The sequence below is a fragment of the Sarcophilus harrisii genome, chromosome 2 (assembly GCF_902635505.1).
Source record: "Sarcophilus harrisii chromosome 2, mSarHar1.11, whole genome shotgun sequence".
NCBI lineage: Eukaryota > Metazoa > Chordata > Mammalia > Dasyuromorphia > Dasyuridae > Sarcophilus > Sarcophilus harrisii.
Window position 1 is genome coordinate 251575300 of NC_045427.1, and position 20710 is coordinate 251596009.

Consider the following 20710-nt stretch of genomic DNA (forward strand, 5'->3'; position numbering starts at 1 on the left):
AAGACACATAGAACAGTCAAAAAAGAATTTCAGTGTAATACAACATAACATAGAGTAACAAGAGGTTTATTTTGCTCATCAGTTTTCATCAATAAAGTTCAGAGATTGGGCTCACACTCCTTACTTTCACTATCATTACCACCAATGCCCATTCCCCATTCTTGAATTGGTCTCTATAACTCACCAGGCAGACACTCATAGTCTTCCACCTTTTGAATAACCCAGTGTGGAACAAATGTGTGTGCTTCACTCCAACTGCTTTTTACCATCAGTTGAAATCCACTTCTCAGAATCTGAATTTCCAATACCTTCTTTATCTCTTCGGTGCAGATGAGCTATAGGCATTTTCATAAGATAATATTATTTATAGATCATATTGGCATGAGGTTATTGCTCCCTAAGGGGATTTAAAAGATACAGTTCATACTTCAGCTCTTTATTTTATGAAACACAAAGTTTACTTGACTTCAAATGCTATGGACAAACCCATTTATATCCAATTTCATATAAATCCTGGCATATCCCTCAAGTATTACACCTGCCTCCCAAGCTATCTTACTACATATAACAGTTATTTAAAGTTTGGGATGGGAAGAAACTCTGTTTATAAATGGTCTCAATAGTGATTCTTGCTTTAGCTCATTTCTTCTATGAAAATTCCCTGAGTGCGTCCTCTTACACCCTAAAGTAGAATAGGAAGAGAGGGCAGATACAACCTAAAAGACCTGAGGTCCTTAAAATTTATCAAAGACAGTCTTACTATGAAAATTGCACCTCAAAGCAGTAGAGGATAATTTTGGTCCCTATATTTGTAATCCCAAGAAACCCTGAAACTTTTGGTGGCACAAAATATCAACATAAATTAAAATGTGTTAAAAAAAAAAAAAAGTTCTGTAGGACACTTGACTTAGCCAAACATTTCAGGGGGTTCTTGTGACCACTAAGCTACAATGTTCTATATAAAACCTTTCAATAATCATGAAAAGGAAACTAGGCCATAGCTTATTTCCATTCACCTGGGAACAGTAAAAATTTCAGTGGATTTTTGCCATAAGATCTAGTTTGCCTCTCTAGGTCTGTTATTTAGATGCTTTGTGTTGTTGGTAAAGTCACTTTTTTTCTCTGAGTACCAGTTTCCTCATTGATATCTAAGAATTCTCTCATCTATAAATATGTGATAAAGCCTTTGTCCTATGAGTCTATCATCTATAAAATTTAGCAAATGGATTACATAATCTACAAAAGTACTATCTGCTTCAAAATATGTGATTATGAAAGTATAAGTATATGAGCTTTCATCTGTTGATGTTTCCCATTTTCCTCCTCACAAGAAAAAAACAAAAAACAAAAATATATTTGTGTTGTGCCTCTTACACACCATTTTCTATTTTTAGTAAATTTTATCAATACACAAGTAATATGTTTTTGAGTTGCTTCAGCATTTGTATTGGCTATTCCCCTAAATACAGATGAATTTAAATTGTTAAACATGGCCTCTGGTTCCAATACAGACCTTTTCCCACCCCTTAATGTCTTTTTCTTTGATGTCATCACTTTAGAGTCCATTCCCAACAATACCCTCAATTCATGTGAAGTGCTCCCCCTGTGTGTCCCAGTGACAGATACAGTTCTCAAAAGAGCTGTACTGGAAAAAGAGGAAAGGGGAGGTATAATGGCACAATAGGATCACATGAAGAGGTGCAAAAGACCTATTACAATCAAGGAAAGAATAGAGGGGAATGAGCATTGTCTGAAGCTTTATCTCATCAGATTTGGCTCTAAATGGGTATAAGTTAATCATTTAGTTGGGTACAGAAATTTATTTGACCCTGTGAAGAAGTAGGAAGAGAAAGAGGAAAGAAAAGGAGGAGCAGGATAGAAGAGAGAAACACCAGGGAGAAAAATAAGAGAAAGGTGGAAGAGTGATAGGTGATAAGATAGTGGGTGAAGGGGTAAAAAAAATGAGTAAGGACAAGGTGAAAAGAGAGAAGAAAATTAGATATGGGGAAGAAAATATGATGCTAGGGAAATACAGAGCTGGTAATCATAACTGTGAATGCGAATGGGATGAACTTTCCCATAAAATGGAAGCAAATAACTTTATGGATTAAAAAACACAATCCTACAATAAGATGGATATAAGAAATGCATTTGACATAAAGAGACACAGAGTAAAGGTAAAAGGCTGGACCAGAATTTATTATGCTTCAGCAAAGTTAAAAAAAAAAAAAACAGGGATAACAATTCTGATCTCAGGTAAAGAAAATGTAAAATTACATTTTATTAAAAGAAATGAAGGGGACAGTTAATTGGTATAGTAGATAGAGGACCAGCCCTAAAGTCAGGAGGACCTGAGTTCAAATCTGGTCTCAAACACTTAACACTTCCTAGTTCTATGACCCTGGGCAAGTCACTTAACCCCAACTGCCTCATCAAAAAAATTAATTAATTAATAATATTTTTAAAAAGAGAAATGAAGAAAACCTAAATAATTGGGAGCTATTTTCCCCAGCTATATGGCAGCAAGTCCGACAACCTAATTGAAATGGATGAATATTTACAAAAATATAATTTACCCAGATTAACATAAGAAGAAATGTTTCTTCAATAGTATTATTTAAGAAAAAGAAATTGAAAAAGTCATTAATGAATTCCCTAAAAAAAATAAAAAAAACCTGCAGAGCCAGATGAATTCATAATTGAATTCTACCAAACATTTAAAGAACAATTAATTCCAGTACCATGTAAGCTATTTGCAAAAATAGGTTAAAGAAAAAGTCCTGCCAAATCATTCCATGACACAAATTTGGTACTGATACTGAAACTAGGAAGAGCCAAAATAGAAAATGAAAATTCAATCTCCCTAATAAATATCAATGCAAAAATTTTAAATAAAATATTACAAAGAGATTATAGCAACTTATCAGCAGAATAATATACTATGACCAAGTGATATTTATACCAGGAATGCAGAACTGGTTCAATATCCAGAAAACTATTACCACAATTGATCATATCAATAGCAAAATCAACAGAAATCATATGATAATCTCAATAAGTAGAGAAAAACTTTTGCCAAAACACAGCACCCATTAATATTAAAAACATTAGAAAACATAGGGATAAAGGGATCAGTCTTTAAAATAATAAGCAGTACCTATCTGAAACAAATAGTAATCATTATTTGTAATGGAGAGAAGCTGAATGCTTTCCCAATAAGATCAGGGATGAAACAGGAATGGTCATTACCACTACTATTGTTCAACATTGTACTAGAAATGTTGGTTTTAGCAATAAGCAAAGAAAAAGAAATCAAAGGAATTACAATATGCAAAGAGAAAGTAAAACTATCACTCTTTGAAGATGATGTGATAATATACTGAAAAAATCCTAAAAAAAATAATTCACAACTTTAGCAAAGTTGCAAGATATAAATAAACTCACACAATAAACTCAGCATTTCCATATATTACTGACAAAGCTCTTCAGCAAGAGAGAGAATGAGAAATTCCATTTAAAATTACAGTAGACAAAATAAAATACTTGGCTGTCCACCTGCCAAGACAAACCTAAGAATTATATGAACACAATTAAAAAACCCTTCTCAGACAAATAAACTCATATCTGAACAATGAGAAAAATATTAATTGCTCATAGGTAGGCCAAGCTAATATAATAAAAATGACAATTCTGCTTTATTGTTCTACTTGTTCAGTGTCATACTAATCAAACTACCAAAGCATTGTTATAGAACTAGAAAAAAATTAATAACAAAGTTAATCTGGAAACACAAAAGGTCAAGAATATCAAAGGAATTAATGAAAAAAATACAAAGGATAATGGCTTAGCAGTACCAAGCCTAAAACTATATTTTAAAGCAGCAGTCATCAAAACCATTTGGTATTGGCTAAGAAATAGAATGCTGGATAAGTGGAATAGATTAGATACACAAAACATAATAACCAAAGCCTAAAATAATCTACTATTTGATAAAGCCCCAAACTGCAGCTTCTGAAATAAGAACTCACTAATTGTCAAAAATTGCTGAGAAGACTGGAAAATGATATGTCAGAATGTCAGCATAGAACTACATCTTATACCCCATAGTAAAATATCAAAATGGATTCATTATTTGGGCATAAAGGATGATATCATATACAAATCAGGAGAATAAGACATAATTTATCTATCAGATCTTTGGAGAAGAGAGGAATTTATATCCAAAGAACTAGAAAACATTATGAAAAGCAAAATGGACAACTTTGATTATATTATATTAAAAAGTTTTTGCATAAATAAAACCACTAGAAACAAGATTAAAAGGGGAGTTCAAACCTAGAAAAAAAATTTACTGCAATTTTTCTGATAAAGATATCATTCTAATATATAGAACTATGTCAAATTTATAAGAATATGTATCATTGCTTAATTTATAAATGGTCAAAGGATAGGAACAGATAATTTTCAGATGATGAAATTAAAGCCATTTATAGTTATATGAAAAAATGTTCTAAATCACTATCGATTAGAGAAATGAAAATTAAAATAACTCTGAGGTACCACCTCACACCTCTCAGACTGGCGAAGATGACAGGAAAAGATAATAATAAATGTTTGGAAGGTGTGTGGGAAAACTGGGAACTAATGCATTGTTGGTGGAGTTGTGAAATGATCCAACCATTACAGAGAACAATGTGTAACTATGCCCAGAAGGTTATGAAACTGTGCATATCCTTTGATCCAGCAGTGCCATTATTGGGTCTGTAGCCCAAGGAAATCATAAATGAGGCAAAAGGACCCACATGTGCAAAAATGTTTGTAGCAGTTCTTTTGGTGAGAGCGAAGAATTTTAAAATGAACGGATGCCTATCAATTGGTAATGGCTAAACAAATTGTGGTATATGAAGGTAATGGATATTGTTGTATTTTAATAAAAAGATGAACAAGCTGATTATAGAAAGGCCTGGAGAAATTTACATGAACTGATATTAAGTGAAACAAACAGAACTAGGAATACATTGTACAGAAAAACAGCAAGAATGTGAGATGATCAACTGCAAAAGATTTGATCCTTCTCAGTGATTCCATGATCTAAAGCAAACCCAAAAGACTTTGGACAGAAAATGTCATCTGCATCTTGAAAAAAAAAAACTAAGGAGACTGAAAGTAAATCAACACATGCTATATTCACTTCTCCTTTTTTGTTGTTTTTTTGTTTTGTTTTGTTTTGTTTTCTCTTTCCCATGGTTTTTCAGTTTTGTTCTGATTTTTCTCTCCCAACAGGATTCATAAAGGATTGTGTATTAAAAATAAATAAATTTAACCCCCCAATAACATAAATAAATAAATAAATAAACATGGCTTCTGCGAACTTACTCATAATTAGAGGAAGACTGGAACTAGGTTAGCTTATAGGGAGCTTTGTGCCAAGAATGGGATAAAAAAAGACAAGAAAAAGAAAAAATTGTTTTATAGGGATGTGGAAAGTTTCCCTCTAAACTGTAGCACATTAACTTGCAATTTTACCTGCATTATTATTTGTACAATTCTTTCCAGTTAAGTAAGGTTACAAAAAAGATGATGCCATTCCTCAGAGACTTCAGACCATGTCTCACTCTTCAGCCACCACCCAAACATAGACAAACTTCTCATATCTCTCAAATTTTTTTGACTTAAAAGAACTGTATTTCAATCTTGGTTTTTCTTCTTAATTGATACATATTTGACTTTGTATCACTCACTTCCACTTTCTGGTTCCTAGTGTACTCATCTATAAAGTGAAAGAAGAGGAAGAGATGATTTCTATAAGATGCTTTCTAGAGCTTCATATAATTCTATAATTGATTCTCTAATCTTTCTCAACCTTCTCCTCATATAATATCAGAGATATGTTGTGCTTCGTACCCACTGATCCATTTTCTGCTAGCAAATCTTTTCAGGCAATATGATTCTTAGGATATTTAAGTGCACAGTGCTTACTTTCCTTAATTATTAGTTTTTAATGTTGGGATGATCCTGATAAAACTAAAACCAATGTATGGAGAGAAGGAATAAAAAAATTTTGGATACTCTGATATATGAAGAGCAATTAAAGAAACTCTGGATATTTTTTACCAGAGGAGAAAAGACCATGAAAGAATGAGTAATTATAGGACTGTTCTGTAAAGAAGGAATTTGACTAATTGTGTTTAGATCCAGCATGGAGAACTGGAACCAAGTGACACAACTTAGAGGAAATTATAAAGAGGAAAATTTCAATACAATGTAAACTTGAACTTTTTAATAACTAGGGTGGTACAAATATAGTTTTGATGCCTTGTGAGATAGTTGGTTTCTCATCCTTGAAAGCATTCAGTCTGGACAATTAATGTCGTTAATCTCATGCCACAATAGCAGACTGTATAAATGACCTAATTGATTGATGCATTCATATATATATATATAATATATATATATATATATATATATATTATATATATATAGATTTAAAAAGAACAAAAATCAAAAACATGTCAGAGAAATTCTATGATTTTAAAAAGATAATATTAAAATTCACATACACAGAACACATAAAAGAAATGAATTGTTGCTTTTTTACTATAAATTTAATCTCAATATTATGGGTTAAACAGAGGAGTAAATGTTTCATATCTGCCATTGATCACATATTATCACTTATTTTTGTCACAATATTAAGAATAAAAATGATTTTTACATAAAGTAATTCGTTTTACAGATCAGGAGAATGTCTAGTCCAAGGATGTAAAGTCTTCCTCCAGCAGAATTGATGTGTAACAGTAAACCATGTTCTTATGAACAACCATGAAGGAACCAGAAGCTGATGCTATGGAGCACTTAGGACTTAGATAAACATTGGCGATGTTAAGGTTATATACTACATTTCAGTTCATTTGTCAGTTGCATCATCTTTTCGCCTTCCACTGATATAATGACTATAAAAAAGAATGGGGCTGGTCCCATCCATTAAATGGACCACTTGGTCCATTTAAATCCAATCCAGAGGCAAGTCAAGATATCATCCCATGATGCCATTGATCCTCTGAAAACAAAAGGTGAACATCAACAGTTGTACAACAAAACAGGGTAGTTCCTGAAACCATGAAATCATCACCTTGAAAAAATAACTGTAGAGATGATCAGAGGATTATTACTCAGAAAAATATCTTTGAAGCAGACTTAATCTAAAGGTTTTTATTCTATGTAATGATTTTACTGATATAGAAGTCTCTTCTTTAACAATCCAAATTGACATCCTGTGAGATTAGCAATTACCCTTAAATTTATGAACTTAGAAAATTTCAAGGATATATGAGGCACACAACCAACATGTGTTTAAGAAAAGACTTGAACCAAAGTCTTCATGATTGAAGTCATCTCTCTATTGAGTATACCAAAGCTTACATTGTGGATCACTACATCATATGTGGTCAAATAACTGAATGTGGGGGTCATAAAAAATCTGAAAGAGTAAAAAGATTCTGATTGCAATGACCAAAAATTAATTCAAAATAAAATGCATAATGAATCCCAATTGTTTCTGGCAGCACTTGCCTGTGTTATATTTTGGAACTTCACTGCTGCCTAGAGAACCTTAGTGCACTTCCATGGACAAATGCTGCCAGAAATATCTCAACTAAGATTTGAGACTGGGTCACATAAAATGTATTGGACTTTTTGTTGCAAGTGAAAAAATTTTAGAAATCCAACCCTATACCACTCTTCCACTCATGTAAAATTATGTATAGAGTACTGAAAATATTTACAAAGAGCCATTTGCTCTTCATAAGAAGAGAAGGTTCCTTTCAATATTTTGTGATTAATAAAATAATCCTATTCCTGAGGACAAATAATTACTTAGGTAGGTCCTCTGAATTAATCAAGATAGTCAAGCTATAAGTTTACATATAGATTTATAAGAAGACAAAAAAGTTTACTTTCTTTTTTGAATTTGTATTTTCTGTTACAAATCTGAATCTAAATTAAGAAATTATAAAAATATATATCTTAAAATCATAACTAAAATAGAATTGTCTAACCCAAAGATAGCAATGCTTTTTTCTATTTCATTTTCAACAGCTATGGAAATAGTCTTCTTATTAATGACAAGAATATTAAAATGGAGCATACTATCATCTTAAGTTCCAGATTTTGTAATGCCAGAGAAACTGAGACAAGATAGAGATTAGAGAGTTTTTAATATTTTATTTGGATTTCTGAGAGGGAGAGATTATGCTGGGGGCATGCTGCCCCCAGGGTTGATGTCCAAAGCATCCAGCCACCAATGTGAATTCTCAATGACATCTATACACACATACACACACACACATACACCCCTGGTTCAGCTACAGGGGTATATTGAAATAGGGGCGGAGTCAGAGCATTGAGAGCAGGAATGGACTATCAATTCAGTTCTGACAGGTTGGGGGGAGGTACTGGACATTCTGGTAAGTTGGGATAAAGAAGAACAATGACAGAATAGGGTGTAGGACCATAAATTCTTGATGACAGGAGGAGGTAGAAGCCAGGAAGTCTGAACTCCCCTTTATCTTGAGTTTATACATTGACAATTTATAACCTTAGAGCAAGTAGCCCTGAGTTACATCAGTCTTAAGAAACCTGGGGAGAGGGGAAGGGGGGGAGTGAGGAGAGGAGAGGAGGGGAGTTGCAACTAAGGGGATTGAGGCAGAACAATTCAGATACCCTGAGGCAGAACAATTGGGGGAACTGAGTCAGGACAATTATGGAAACTGAATCAGGACACTAAAAGGGAACTGCGGCACAACAATTTGAATGCTGTCATTCACATGTTACATGATGATCAGCTTAAGCACTATATATACTTTTTCACTCAAAATAATTTACAATATTTTTCTAAAACTCCCTAATTGGCTGATCAGTCTTTGCATGGCTACGTTTATCTCTTTGTTCCTGAATATATAGATATAGAAGGATTTAAGATAGGGGTGATAAAAAAAATCAAGAATAAAAAAAAAATTTATCCACTGGCATTTTAGGGAATGGCCATATATAGACAAAGATACATGAACCAAAAAATAAGACAACCACAGTGATGTGAGCTAACAAAGTAGAGAGAGCCTTAGACAGACCACTTGAAGAGTGTTTCTGAACAGTGATCAAAATAGAAATATAAGAAATGGCCGGTAGGAATAAGGTGCCCATAGAAATGAAACCACTGTTAGCAGTGACCATGAACTCCAATTTGTAGGTATCTGCACAGCCAGTCTAATGAATCAAGGAAGATCATAATAAAAACTGTCCATTTCATTAGAGCCACAGAAAGGCAAATTTACCACAAAAGCCAACTGGGTCAGTGAATGTATGAGGCCAATGACCCAAGAAGCCACAAGGAGTAAATTACACATTCTTGGATTCAAAATGGTCAGATAGTGAAGAGGCTTACATATGGCCACATATCTATCAAACACCATGAAAATGAGCAGCACCATCTCAATTCCTCCAAAGATATGAATAAAGAATATCTGGATGATATGACTTTGTGCTCATAAAAAATCATAAAGTCATAAAGTCATAAACCATCTTAGGAACAGCCACAGAAGAAAGACATAGGTCTATAAAGGATAGATTGGCCAACAGAATATACATGGAAGAATGTAAACAGGGTTCAGGGATTACTATGAATACAATGAGAAAGTTTCCCAACACAATGGCCACATAGAATACAAAGAAAAATACCAGGAGGAAAAATTGCACAGCCCATGAACTAGAGATCCCCAGGAACACAAATTAATGTACTATGGAATCATTACCTTCATTCATTGCCCTGAATATGATATTACCTGAAGAAAAGAAATTGAAAGAATGAGAATTGTTGCAACTTGTTGCAAAACAAGTATCTTGTTTTTAAATTCAGATATTGAGAAAAAACCTTCTTGATAATTCAGGGAGCTTTTAAATATTTTTTACTCATTTTTAGCTTGGAAGATATATATTTTACATGTCCTAAAAGGGTAAGGAGGAAATGATTTCAATGAACTATGTATTTAAAAGTCAGTGCATTCTAAATGAATTTTCAGAATCACTCTGCCTTTGAGACCTCAGAAGTGACTTTATCTTACCGTCATTTAACCCAAGGTCTTATGAATTTCTGTTCTACCGCAACCTGAAATAGTTCTTTGCCCTCATACTCAATACTCAAAGCTTCTTTCTTCCTTCTTGTTGTTGTATATTCATTCAATTTTGTCCATGAGATTTTCTTATAAAGATGGTATAGTAGTTTGTTATTTTATTCTCCAGTATACCCTCATTTTACAGATGAGTATATGAGGCAAATGAAGATTAAGTGAGTTGCAAAGGATCAAAAAGGTAGTAATTATCTGAGGGAGGATTTGAATTCAGGTATTCTTGACTTCAGGCATAGTGCTCTATTCATTGCACCAAACTATTTTTTTTTTTAGTTCTCCATTTACACCACTCACCCAAGCCTGTTAGTCTAACATCCAACCTTAACTAGGTGAGGGAACCACATGAGGCAGGTTTTCCAGTTGAGAAGTAAAACTGGACAATATCATCAGAAGAATTAATCCTTGTGTAGGAGTTTCATTCATGTTGACCTTGGTGTGGTCATGCCATAACCAAGAAGGCATTAGGAAAAGAAACAGATTCCAAGGATAAAAGAGAAAGCAGAGCCAGGTATGACTATTCAAGGGTTGAATGGTTAATGCTATATCCCACAAATAAGTACGAAAAGAGATTGGACAAGAATAGTTTAAATGCAGCTCTAAAAAAAAAAGTATAGCCCTGAAAAAAATAAAAAACTCAAACTTTTAAGTGATACAAGAAATGAAACTTCATTAACATTGAAATGACTGAGCAAACTATTAAAACTACTCTAATTATATAGGAAGTTCCCCAAAAGGAACCCATCTGTGCAACACATATTATCTTAGATATTCTTATATCTTTTTACAGGCTTTTAGAACTACACCCTCAGAAACATGTGTAAAACAATAGCCCAAACTCTCCTATACCATGCAAATCCGAACCCTGGGAAAAAAAAAATGTTTACACTTTTCTTCCAAGATACCACACAAAGTACCAAGCTGAAAACAGGGATCTTTGGATATCACCCATCTTTCAAAATATCCTATGTGAATATTAGCTCCTAAACTTTCTTGTCCTTATTTGTTGCTGGTAAATATTTAATGATCAGTTTTCACAAAAAAAAAAAAAAAAAAAAAAAAAAAAAAAAAAAAAAAAAAAAAAAAAAAAAAAGCATGCAGGGTATTCTTTGAAATCTAATCCTCATTGATAGGGTTTGCTAATTTCTAATGTGTAGATAAAAAATTCAATAACCTCTTACCAGTTTCTGCTGACTTCAACACATCACTGTCCCCTAACCTATTGAGAAATTTTAACAAATTAAATTTTTCTGACAAGTACTAGGGTATTTTCTGAAATTCCAGTAAGTGTGATGCTGTTTGAGTAGTCTAGATTCCTGATGGTCTAGAGGTTAATGGCTATAAGAGAATTGTTAAGAATCCCCTTTAAATCGGTTACAAGTTTTAGGAGTGAAAGAATTCACTCATTCCCAAATATTTCTTGCAAAATGAAAGTTTATTGTTAGATAGGAATCATTTTACCAAGAGACTGACTTCTATAGTGGCAGATCTATGGAAAACGGAGTTTTGGACTGAGAATGTGGTTCTCAGTTGACAGAGTTGACAGAAGGTCCTGGCAGTAAAGGGAGCTGCCAAGGTCCATCTGAAAAAGACCTTTGTAGATGGAAGCTATAATATTGGGTGTCCTAGTGGGGGCTGGGACAGCCCAAGTTGACTCAGACCCAGTAGGGGCTGGGACAAGTCCGGATCTCCTATTGGAATTCAAAGTGATTCTTTTTTATCAGGATTTGTAATTTAATCAAAGGCTCTGGCATCCTGGAAAGACAACTTGTCTGGGGAGGATATGTCTCAGCCAGGAGGGACTGAGAATCTGAAAGGAATCATAGATCAATAGGAAATATAGTTTCTTAAAGGGACCACAACTAGCTTCAAATGAAGTTTGATAATGATGTTGTTTCAATATCATTATTTTTTAATTTGTAGGAAGTGGTTTATGATAAATGGTATTTCTTGTCCTTTGACTTTTTCCCTACTACCCTCTTCATTAATCTCACTCTTACTGTTTTATTCACTCTTTCCCAGACTATTTTTCAAACTATCTTCCTTACCTGAACCTCCTCTCCCTTATCCTTTTCCTATCTAAATCCTACCTATCTATCAAAGACTAGCTCAAATCCTTTTGTGAAGCCTTCCTCACAAAAACCAGATCTCAGTAAATTCTCTCTCCTCTGAATTGCCACAATGTTTATTGTCTAAGATACTGATTTGATAATTATTGCAGAATGTTTTAGCAAAAGGTTTCCAGAGCTAATGTTGAGAAAACTCACTTTGAATTACAATTCTTTCCAGATAGTACCTATCTAGAATCAGGAGTTTTCTAGTGTATTTTTAACTTTATCATGTTATACTTTCAAATATTCTTTCCCAATGATTCCTAAACTGTGAGTTACTCTTATAAGTCTCTATTTTCTATTGTCATATAAGTTTCTGTCTCTAGCTTTTTCTCAGGGACAAGTACTCCTTTTTGGAGTCATTTTAGGTCAGAACATGTCTATACATGCATGTGTCTTATCTGTTTAAATTAACTAATCAATAAATGAGATATGAAGTTAATACTAAATGGTTATTTTACATAACTGTTTTGACTATTAGGTAATAAAAAACTGCATAATTTTAGTCATAATACTTCATTCTGCCGTCACTTAACCATTCTGCAGTTGGTAATAATGACCCTCCAGCCAGGCATTGAAATCACTATCTTGACAACTAACTTCCAGATAAAGCAAGTGTACATACTTATTTCTGAAGTCTCCTCTTCAGAAATGAGATTTTCCACATTCTTTCCCTTCTCTTAGATGATAATGATCCTTAGTAATTTACATTATTTTATGTTATTACCAAAATAAATTTACTTGATCATTAATTTCTTGATTCACTTCTTGTAAAAATGCAAGTACCAGTGTTACTTTTCTTTTACTCAAGACTGCTGAACTTCAAACTCTAGGCAAAAATAAATCCAGAACAAATGCTACACATACCCCTATCCCAAACTTATCAAAATTAATATAGAACAATTTCTATTCATACCCCCAATCCAAACTTATTAGGAGGCCTTACTCAGACTAACTTCTTGTTGGTTATGGAATACATTGAGGAATGATCTATTTGAGACTTTTTGAAATTTATGTGTTGTTACATATAAGCACATTCTAATTTAAATAAAATCCAAAATAAGACTTCAGATTCCATTTCCTCTTCCCTTGGACTATGATTCAAAGAGCAAAATCAATCCATAAGCCTTACTATTCTCCAAATCTTCTAGAGTAGCCTGGAGGCCACTATGAACTGTGACATGGTAATGAAATTAGACATGGTAATACACGCTCATCTTTGTCTTTACTATGGTGGTCCCAAACTGTTCTGAACATTCCAAACCTTCCTCAAAGCAAAGAGTGCATTCTAAATATTCATTTGGGGTCACTTTGCCAAATAAAATAATATTCTAGAATTGAATTTCAAATGCTTAGAGGAAAGAAATTATGTTATACTTTCTTTCCATAAAATGAACTTTAAATTCATCTGTGCTATGTGCATATATATTGTATTTAACATATACTTTAACATATTTAACACATATTGGTCTACCTACCATCTGGGGGAGGGGGTGGGAGGAAGGAGAGGAAAAAGTAAAACAAAAGCTTTTGCAATTGTCAATGCTGAAAAATTACTTACACATATATCTTTTAAATAAAAAGCTATAATAAAATAAATAAATAAATTCATCTGTCCTACCTAACTATTTGGCAGAATAACAAAGTATAACAATGTCTTCACGGATTGCTGATACATTTTTGAAGATATAAACAATGCTTAGAAAAAGCTAAAAGGATAAAGTACAACTCCTTCACTGACATCCTGGCTCAGTGACCAATTGATGCATCCCTATCTTCAGCATAGCCACCATTGGGATTCTTTCTTTCTGAGAAACTTTGCATTTTGACAGAACTTTAAAATTTGAGAATTTGGATCCATTCTATAAAAGTACCATAAGGAGATCACTGATAAAAAAAAGAGAGGTTCCTTACACCTCAAATGTTTATAATAACATTTTAAGGAAAACCTAGAAACAATGAATCTAGAGATGACTAAACAAATTGTGGCATCTGAACATAAAGGCATATTACTGTACTCTAATAAGTTAATAAGATGAATAAAGAGAAAATGGAAAGAATAAGAATTGGTGGAAAGACAAGAATTAGTAAGCAGAAGCAAGAAAAACATATGCATAATAAGTAAAACAATTTAAATTAAAAAAAAACGGATAAAAGTAAAAGTTGCAAAATTACAAAGAAAAAGCATGACTCCAAAGAGATGTGAGAAGACACTCTATTACTTTGCAGAAGTGGGAGGTCACAAAAATATTTTATTCATTTTCAGAATCTTTTTTTATATTGATCAGTTTTACCAATTTTTTCTCTTTTTAATTTTCCTGTACACATACACACATACACAGTGCTTTATGGGATAATTCTCTGAAGGAAAAGGGAAAGAGATAGATGAAGACTTCAAGTCATATAAGTTAATCATTCATCTTATTAGATGCTAGACACACTACTAAACATTCAAGACATAACAAAAAGATTAAAAATGTTTCCTGCTTTCAAGGATTTTGTATTCTATTGAAGGGGCCAGCATAGAAATGATGATGTGAAAAAAAAATAGAAGAAAAAAGAAAAAGAATAAAGAGAAAAAATATCAAAAGGAAAATATTAAGGAGAATCAGAAAGACTTTCTGCAGCAAGTAGAATTTTAGTTACAACTTGAAGGAAACTGGGAGATCTAGAAGGCAAAAATAAAGAGATAGAGAACTTTTGGCATGAAGGACAACCATTGAAAATGCTCAGAATCAGAAGATGGAATATCTTATACAAGGAACAGCACTGGTGAGGTAAGAAGCACTTTTGCTTCTTAAAGCATAAGTAGATTGGAAAAATAGGAAGGGATACAATATGAGGGGAGAGAGAATGCTTCATAAGCACAAAATAGCATTTTCTATTTGATTCTAGAGGCAGTTGATTAAATGAGTTGTAAAGTATGTGACATGGTTATACTCATAGATTAAGATGATCACTTTGATATGTGAATGGAAGATGGACTACTCTGGAGATATTATTAGACCAGGGATATTACAATATTCCAGGAGTGGAGAGTGAAGGTCACCACCAAAGAGATGAATATAGCAGAAGAGAGAGGGGTGTGGCAATAAGATATTGCAGAAGTAAAAATAACAAGGTTTAGGATATGAGGTATGAGACAGAATAAGGGTTTAAGGATGACACTGAGGTTACAAACCTAGGTAACTAGAAGAGTGGTACCCTCTTTTTAAGAAATCAATAAAAATTTATTTTACAAAAGAAAGATTTTAGTCCATGTAACTCATAAAAAAGAATGACACATACTCTATATCACCCATATGACATAAGATTGAAAGCACATCATTTTATGTTTGTAAATAATTGGAACAAAAATAGATGCTTATGGACTGGAAAATGGCTGAATGAACTGTGATATGTGAATATGATAGAATAGTAATTTGCCATAAGAAGCAACAAATATGTGGAAATTAATGAAACAAAGATGTAAGTGAAATGGAGCAGAATGCTGGAAATAAACAGAACAAGTAGCTTAATGTACATGTTGACTAAAATAATGAAATTTAAAAGAGCAGTGAATGGGGGTGGCAAACACCGAATTATTATAAGGACTAGTGCAGGTCCCACAGAAAAAATGAGGAAATATACTTTTCTCTTTTTGGTCAGTTGGAGATGATGGACATGAGTAATGTGACATACATTTTCATATTGTCAAAAGTACTTGGATACTTTTGTCTAAGAGGTTTTTTGTTTCATTTTTATAGAGGAATTTGATTGAGTGGAATATGGTATAAGCAGAACTGATTTTGATATGAAATGATAGTTATACACAAACAAAATATTCTATTTTGAAAAAAATAAAGCATTATCCAGAAATAAAAGAGAAGGTATAGAATATTAATTTTAGAAGAAAAAAATGTTGGAGAATCATGTAGTATGATAGAGAAAGCATTGGACGGGTATTATGGACATGGATTTTCAACCTAGTTCTCTACTAATTCACTAGTTCATCAAGGCACCAAAATAAATTGAAAAGCCTGAATTCAAACAGGACTCTTAAACTTTTTAAATTGTGTGACGTTACTTTTCTCACTTACTTTTGTAGGATTCAGTTTCCTATTTATTGTTTTAATTGGCATTCTTTTTCTTATCTTCTGTTCTCAGAGCTATTCAGAATTCAATACCACAAAAAATTTTCATGAATCATCTTTCATAATCTTTTGACTCAATTCTGTGAAGTTAAGCTAAACAGCATGATGCTGATTTTAATCCATTCAATTCCTCATAAAAAGGCATTGGGACTCTAGCTTTTGGAGTAAGAACTCATTATTTGACAAAAACTGCTGGGAAAACTGGAAAATAATGTCAGAAACTCAGCACAGACTGACATCTCATACTCTATATCAAAATATTGTCAAAAAGGGTACATAATTTGGGCATATAGGATGATAACATAAAAAATTAGGAGAACAAGGGATAATTTATCTATCAGATCTTTGAGGGATGGAATTTATGACCATAGAAGAACTAGAGAACATTATGGAAGGCAAAATGGACAACTTTAATTACATTACATTAAAAAAGGTTTTGCACAAATTAAACCAATAGAAACAAGATTAAAAGGGGAATACAAAGCTAGAAAAAAAATTACAGCCATTTTTTCTGATAAAGGCATCATTTCTAAAATATATAGAGAACTATATCAAATTTATAAGAATATGTGTCATTACCCAATTTATAAATGGTCAAAGGATAGGAACAGACAATTTTCAGATGATAAAATTAAAGCTATTTATAGTTATATGAAAAAATGCTCTAAATCACTATTGATTAGAGAAATGAAAATTAAAGCAACTCTGAGGTACCACTTCACACCTCTCAGATTGGCTAAGATGACAGGAAAAGATAATTAAAAATGTTGGAGCAGATGTGGAAAAATTGGGACATGAATGCATTGTTGATGGAATTGTGACATGATCCAACTATTCTGAAGAGCAATTTGGAACTATGTCCAAAAAAGCATACCCTTTGACCCAGCCATATGATAGCCAGCATCAAATTGAAGTATGTTCTTCACATATTAATCAGAATCTCAGGAAATTTTCTTAAAATTCACTAAGTGGATGAGCAGTTTCTTAACTGCCATTTTCATGTCTTTGTTCCTGAATGCATAAATGGAAGGATTTAAGAAATGGGTAATAATAAAATCAAGAATCAAGAATAAAATCAAGAAACTTATTTACTGGCATTGTAGGGAATGACTATACATAGACAAAGATGCACGGGCCAAAGAAGAGGGTTACTACATTGAAATAAGCTAACAGAGTAGAGAGAACCTTGGATAAGCCAATAGAAGAGTATTTTTGGACAGTGATCAAAATATAAATATAAAAGATGAACAAGAAAAAGTCAGTGCCAATGGAAATGAAACCACTATTGCCAGTGACAATGAACTCCAACTTATCAGTGTCCATACCCTGATAAAAAGGAATATCACAACAAAAATTGTCAACTTCATTAGGGCCACAAAAGAGCAGATTTACCACAAAAGCGAACTGGGTCAGTGAGTGTACAAGACTAATAGACCAAGCAGATTTTTGGAGAAAAATGAATGCTCTTGGTTTCATAATAGTCAGATAGGCTTACATATAGCTACATATCTGTCAAATGCCATTGAAATGAGTAACACCATCTCAGTTTCTGCATAAAATGAATGAAGAATATCTGAGTGATACAACCTTGAAATGATATGTTTTGTGCTCATAGAAAAGGTCAGAAATTATACTGGGAACTACAATAATGGAGAAACACATGTCAATAAAGAAGAGACAAGCCAATAGAAAATATACACAACACTGTAGGTCAGGACCAGATGTCACTGTGAGTATTATAAGGAGGTTTAACAACACAATAGCAATATAGAAGATGAAGGAAAAATATAAAAGGAGATGCTACATGGTCCAAGAACTAAAAATTCTCAAGAACAGAAACTCTGACACCATTGAGCAATTCATTTCATTCATCAGAATGATTATGATGATATCTAGAAGGAAGAAAATGAGGAAGAAATCAGAATATATGTATTACAAAAGTACTTTATATTAAAATTCTAATATTCCACATGGTATATGAAGTTGAGGAGGCATTTACAAGATGATGGAATAATAGAAAAAAATACAATGAAGCCCCCCCAAAAAAAAAAAAACTCACTGAGACATATCTACTAATTAGCACTAAATTAGTACTAAAGGTACTAATTGAATCTTGATGTGATATAAACTAAGAAAAACTCATAACATATCTTTATTTTTACAAAATGTTGACAGACAGAGAGAAGTATGTGGACAATGGCTATGTTTACCAGTAGTGTTAAGCACAGAAAACATCAAAACAGAGAAGGCCCTTACACTCAAAAAAAAGAAAGTGCATAATGCATATGTGTGGCCCCCAGACACATTTCACAATGGTAACAGATGCCAGTAAGTACCCACTACTCAAATCCAGGACCCAGATATAGGGGAAATGAGAAGAAACTTGGAAGTAGGAATGGAGTTAGTTCCTTGGTAATGGGCTCTAATTGAAAACTACTAAGACAGAAACAAGTTCACAAGCAAGTTAACAGTAGTTTTTCAAATATTGGGATTAGGATAGTATAGAGGGCCACAGATAGTATAGGAACTCTAGGTGAGGTATAAGACCCTTCAGCCCCAGAGAGAATCAGTGGACAATGTCTGATTTAGCTCCCCATCTCTCCTAAGGGCTCTCAGCCTTCCTGAGAAGTCAGGAGGCAGTGAGCAGAGTGATATCAAGTGGCAAAGAGACATCTACATACAATAGCAAGTTGTTTATGTGGTCCTGCATCTACAGTATATAGTTAGAGCATGTGCAGTGTGTTTTGGTTATATAAAGGTGTTGGAAGAATATAAGACTGAGAGAATTTGGAATAAACGGACTCCATGTTTGACCATCCATGTGAGTCCTATTTCATCACTCCTCTTCTAAGACCAAGGACTCGGGCTAGTACCAAGATCCTCCAAAAGAGCTAGACCAAAAACAACATTTCCTATCCTCTAGATAAAGCTTAATAAATTTATAACTTGTATAGCTTACCTAAACCTAAAGTTTACATCAGAGCAGATTGAAACATATGCTTTATAGAAATCCCATCATTACAAGTATCAAACTTTTATTGTAATTGACACATACTAAATAGGAAAAAAATTAATAAAAGGAATACTTTATTGATTCTTATTATAAATTTAATCACACTGTAAGGCACAAAAGAGAAGAGCAAATTTGTGATCCATATATTTAATTGTACACAATATCCTATAAATATCTTGGTTATGTCATCTAGCACCAAAAGATGTTTCTTCAGAAATGATATTAATATAGTAAAGTAACCAGAAAGGAATTAACTATATCATTACAGAATCTAAAATTGCAGGGGGCTTAAATATGTCTAACAAGTAATCTCTTCTGTTTTACCTAGGATTTTACACTACCTTTATTCCATAATAATAATACAGGAGGTACAAATAAAGTTTGTTATTCTCTATAGCCATGCCAGGTGAAAAATAGGAGGTACAACCTATTTTATAATTAGCAAAATAAATCTATTTCTAAGGAAAGAGTCCTTATGTGGCTATTTAGTATGAACTTGAAGATAAATCTGCAAGTAAAAGAAAAAACGTTAACTTATTTCCCTGAAAATTTGAGTCTACATTAAGAAAATTCACCGTTGAACATTTAGGGTTATAACCATAATAGTGATTTTACAATTTCAGAACTTCATCCAAAAAGCATTTGTTTATGTGTTTGAGTAGATGAAGTAGCAGTCAAAATGCTTATTAGGCCACTAAAGTAGTCCTCATGTTAGCTTAAAGACTAGTAGAATAAAACAAACTATAAGTAAAGCTCCTAAATTTGCATGTTTATATTTAAATAGGAGAGAGAAAGACAAAATCACTAGAACTTATATAGCATTTTAAGGTTTACAAAATTCTCCTCATATATTAGTTCATCTGATCTTTACAACTCTTTGATATAAGGACTACTATTATTCCCATTTTAGAGATGAGAAAACTGAGGCTGAAAGGCTCAGAATCCCACAACAGGAAATGTCTGGGGAAGTATATGTATTCAGATATACCTCACTCTATGCAACGTACCACTACTCTCCCTATGGTGACTATGGTGTGATCTTATGGGTACAGGAAAATTCCTGGGTGAGGAAATTATGACATATATATATATATATATATATATATATATATAAATTTCAGAGCAGGGGCTGATATATATATCAGCCCCTGCTCTGAAATTTTTTTGTTTCAGTTGAATAAACTACTGAGAAATTAAGTGACTTGTTGAAGGTTATATAGTCAATATGTGGCAAAGGGAGAACCCAAACACAAGCCTTCCTAATTACCAGGC

General features: G+C 33.0%; 1 pseudogene; it reads right to left on the reverse strand.

The window, feature by feature from the left end:
• Positions 1 to 8879: 8879 nt before the first annotated feature.
• On the reverse strand, positions 8880 to 9819 carry LOC100933013 (annotated as a pseudogene).
• Between the last annotated feature and the right edge of the window lie 10891 nt (positions 9820 to 20710).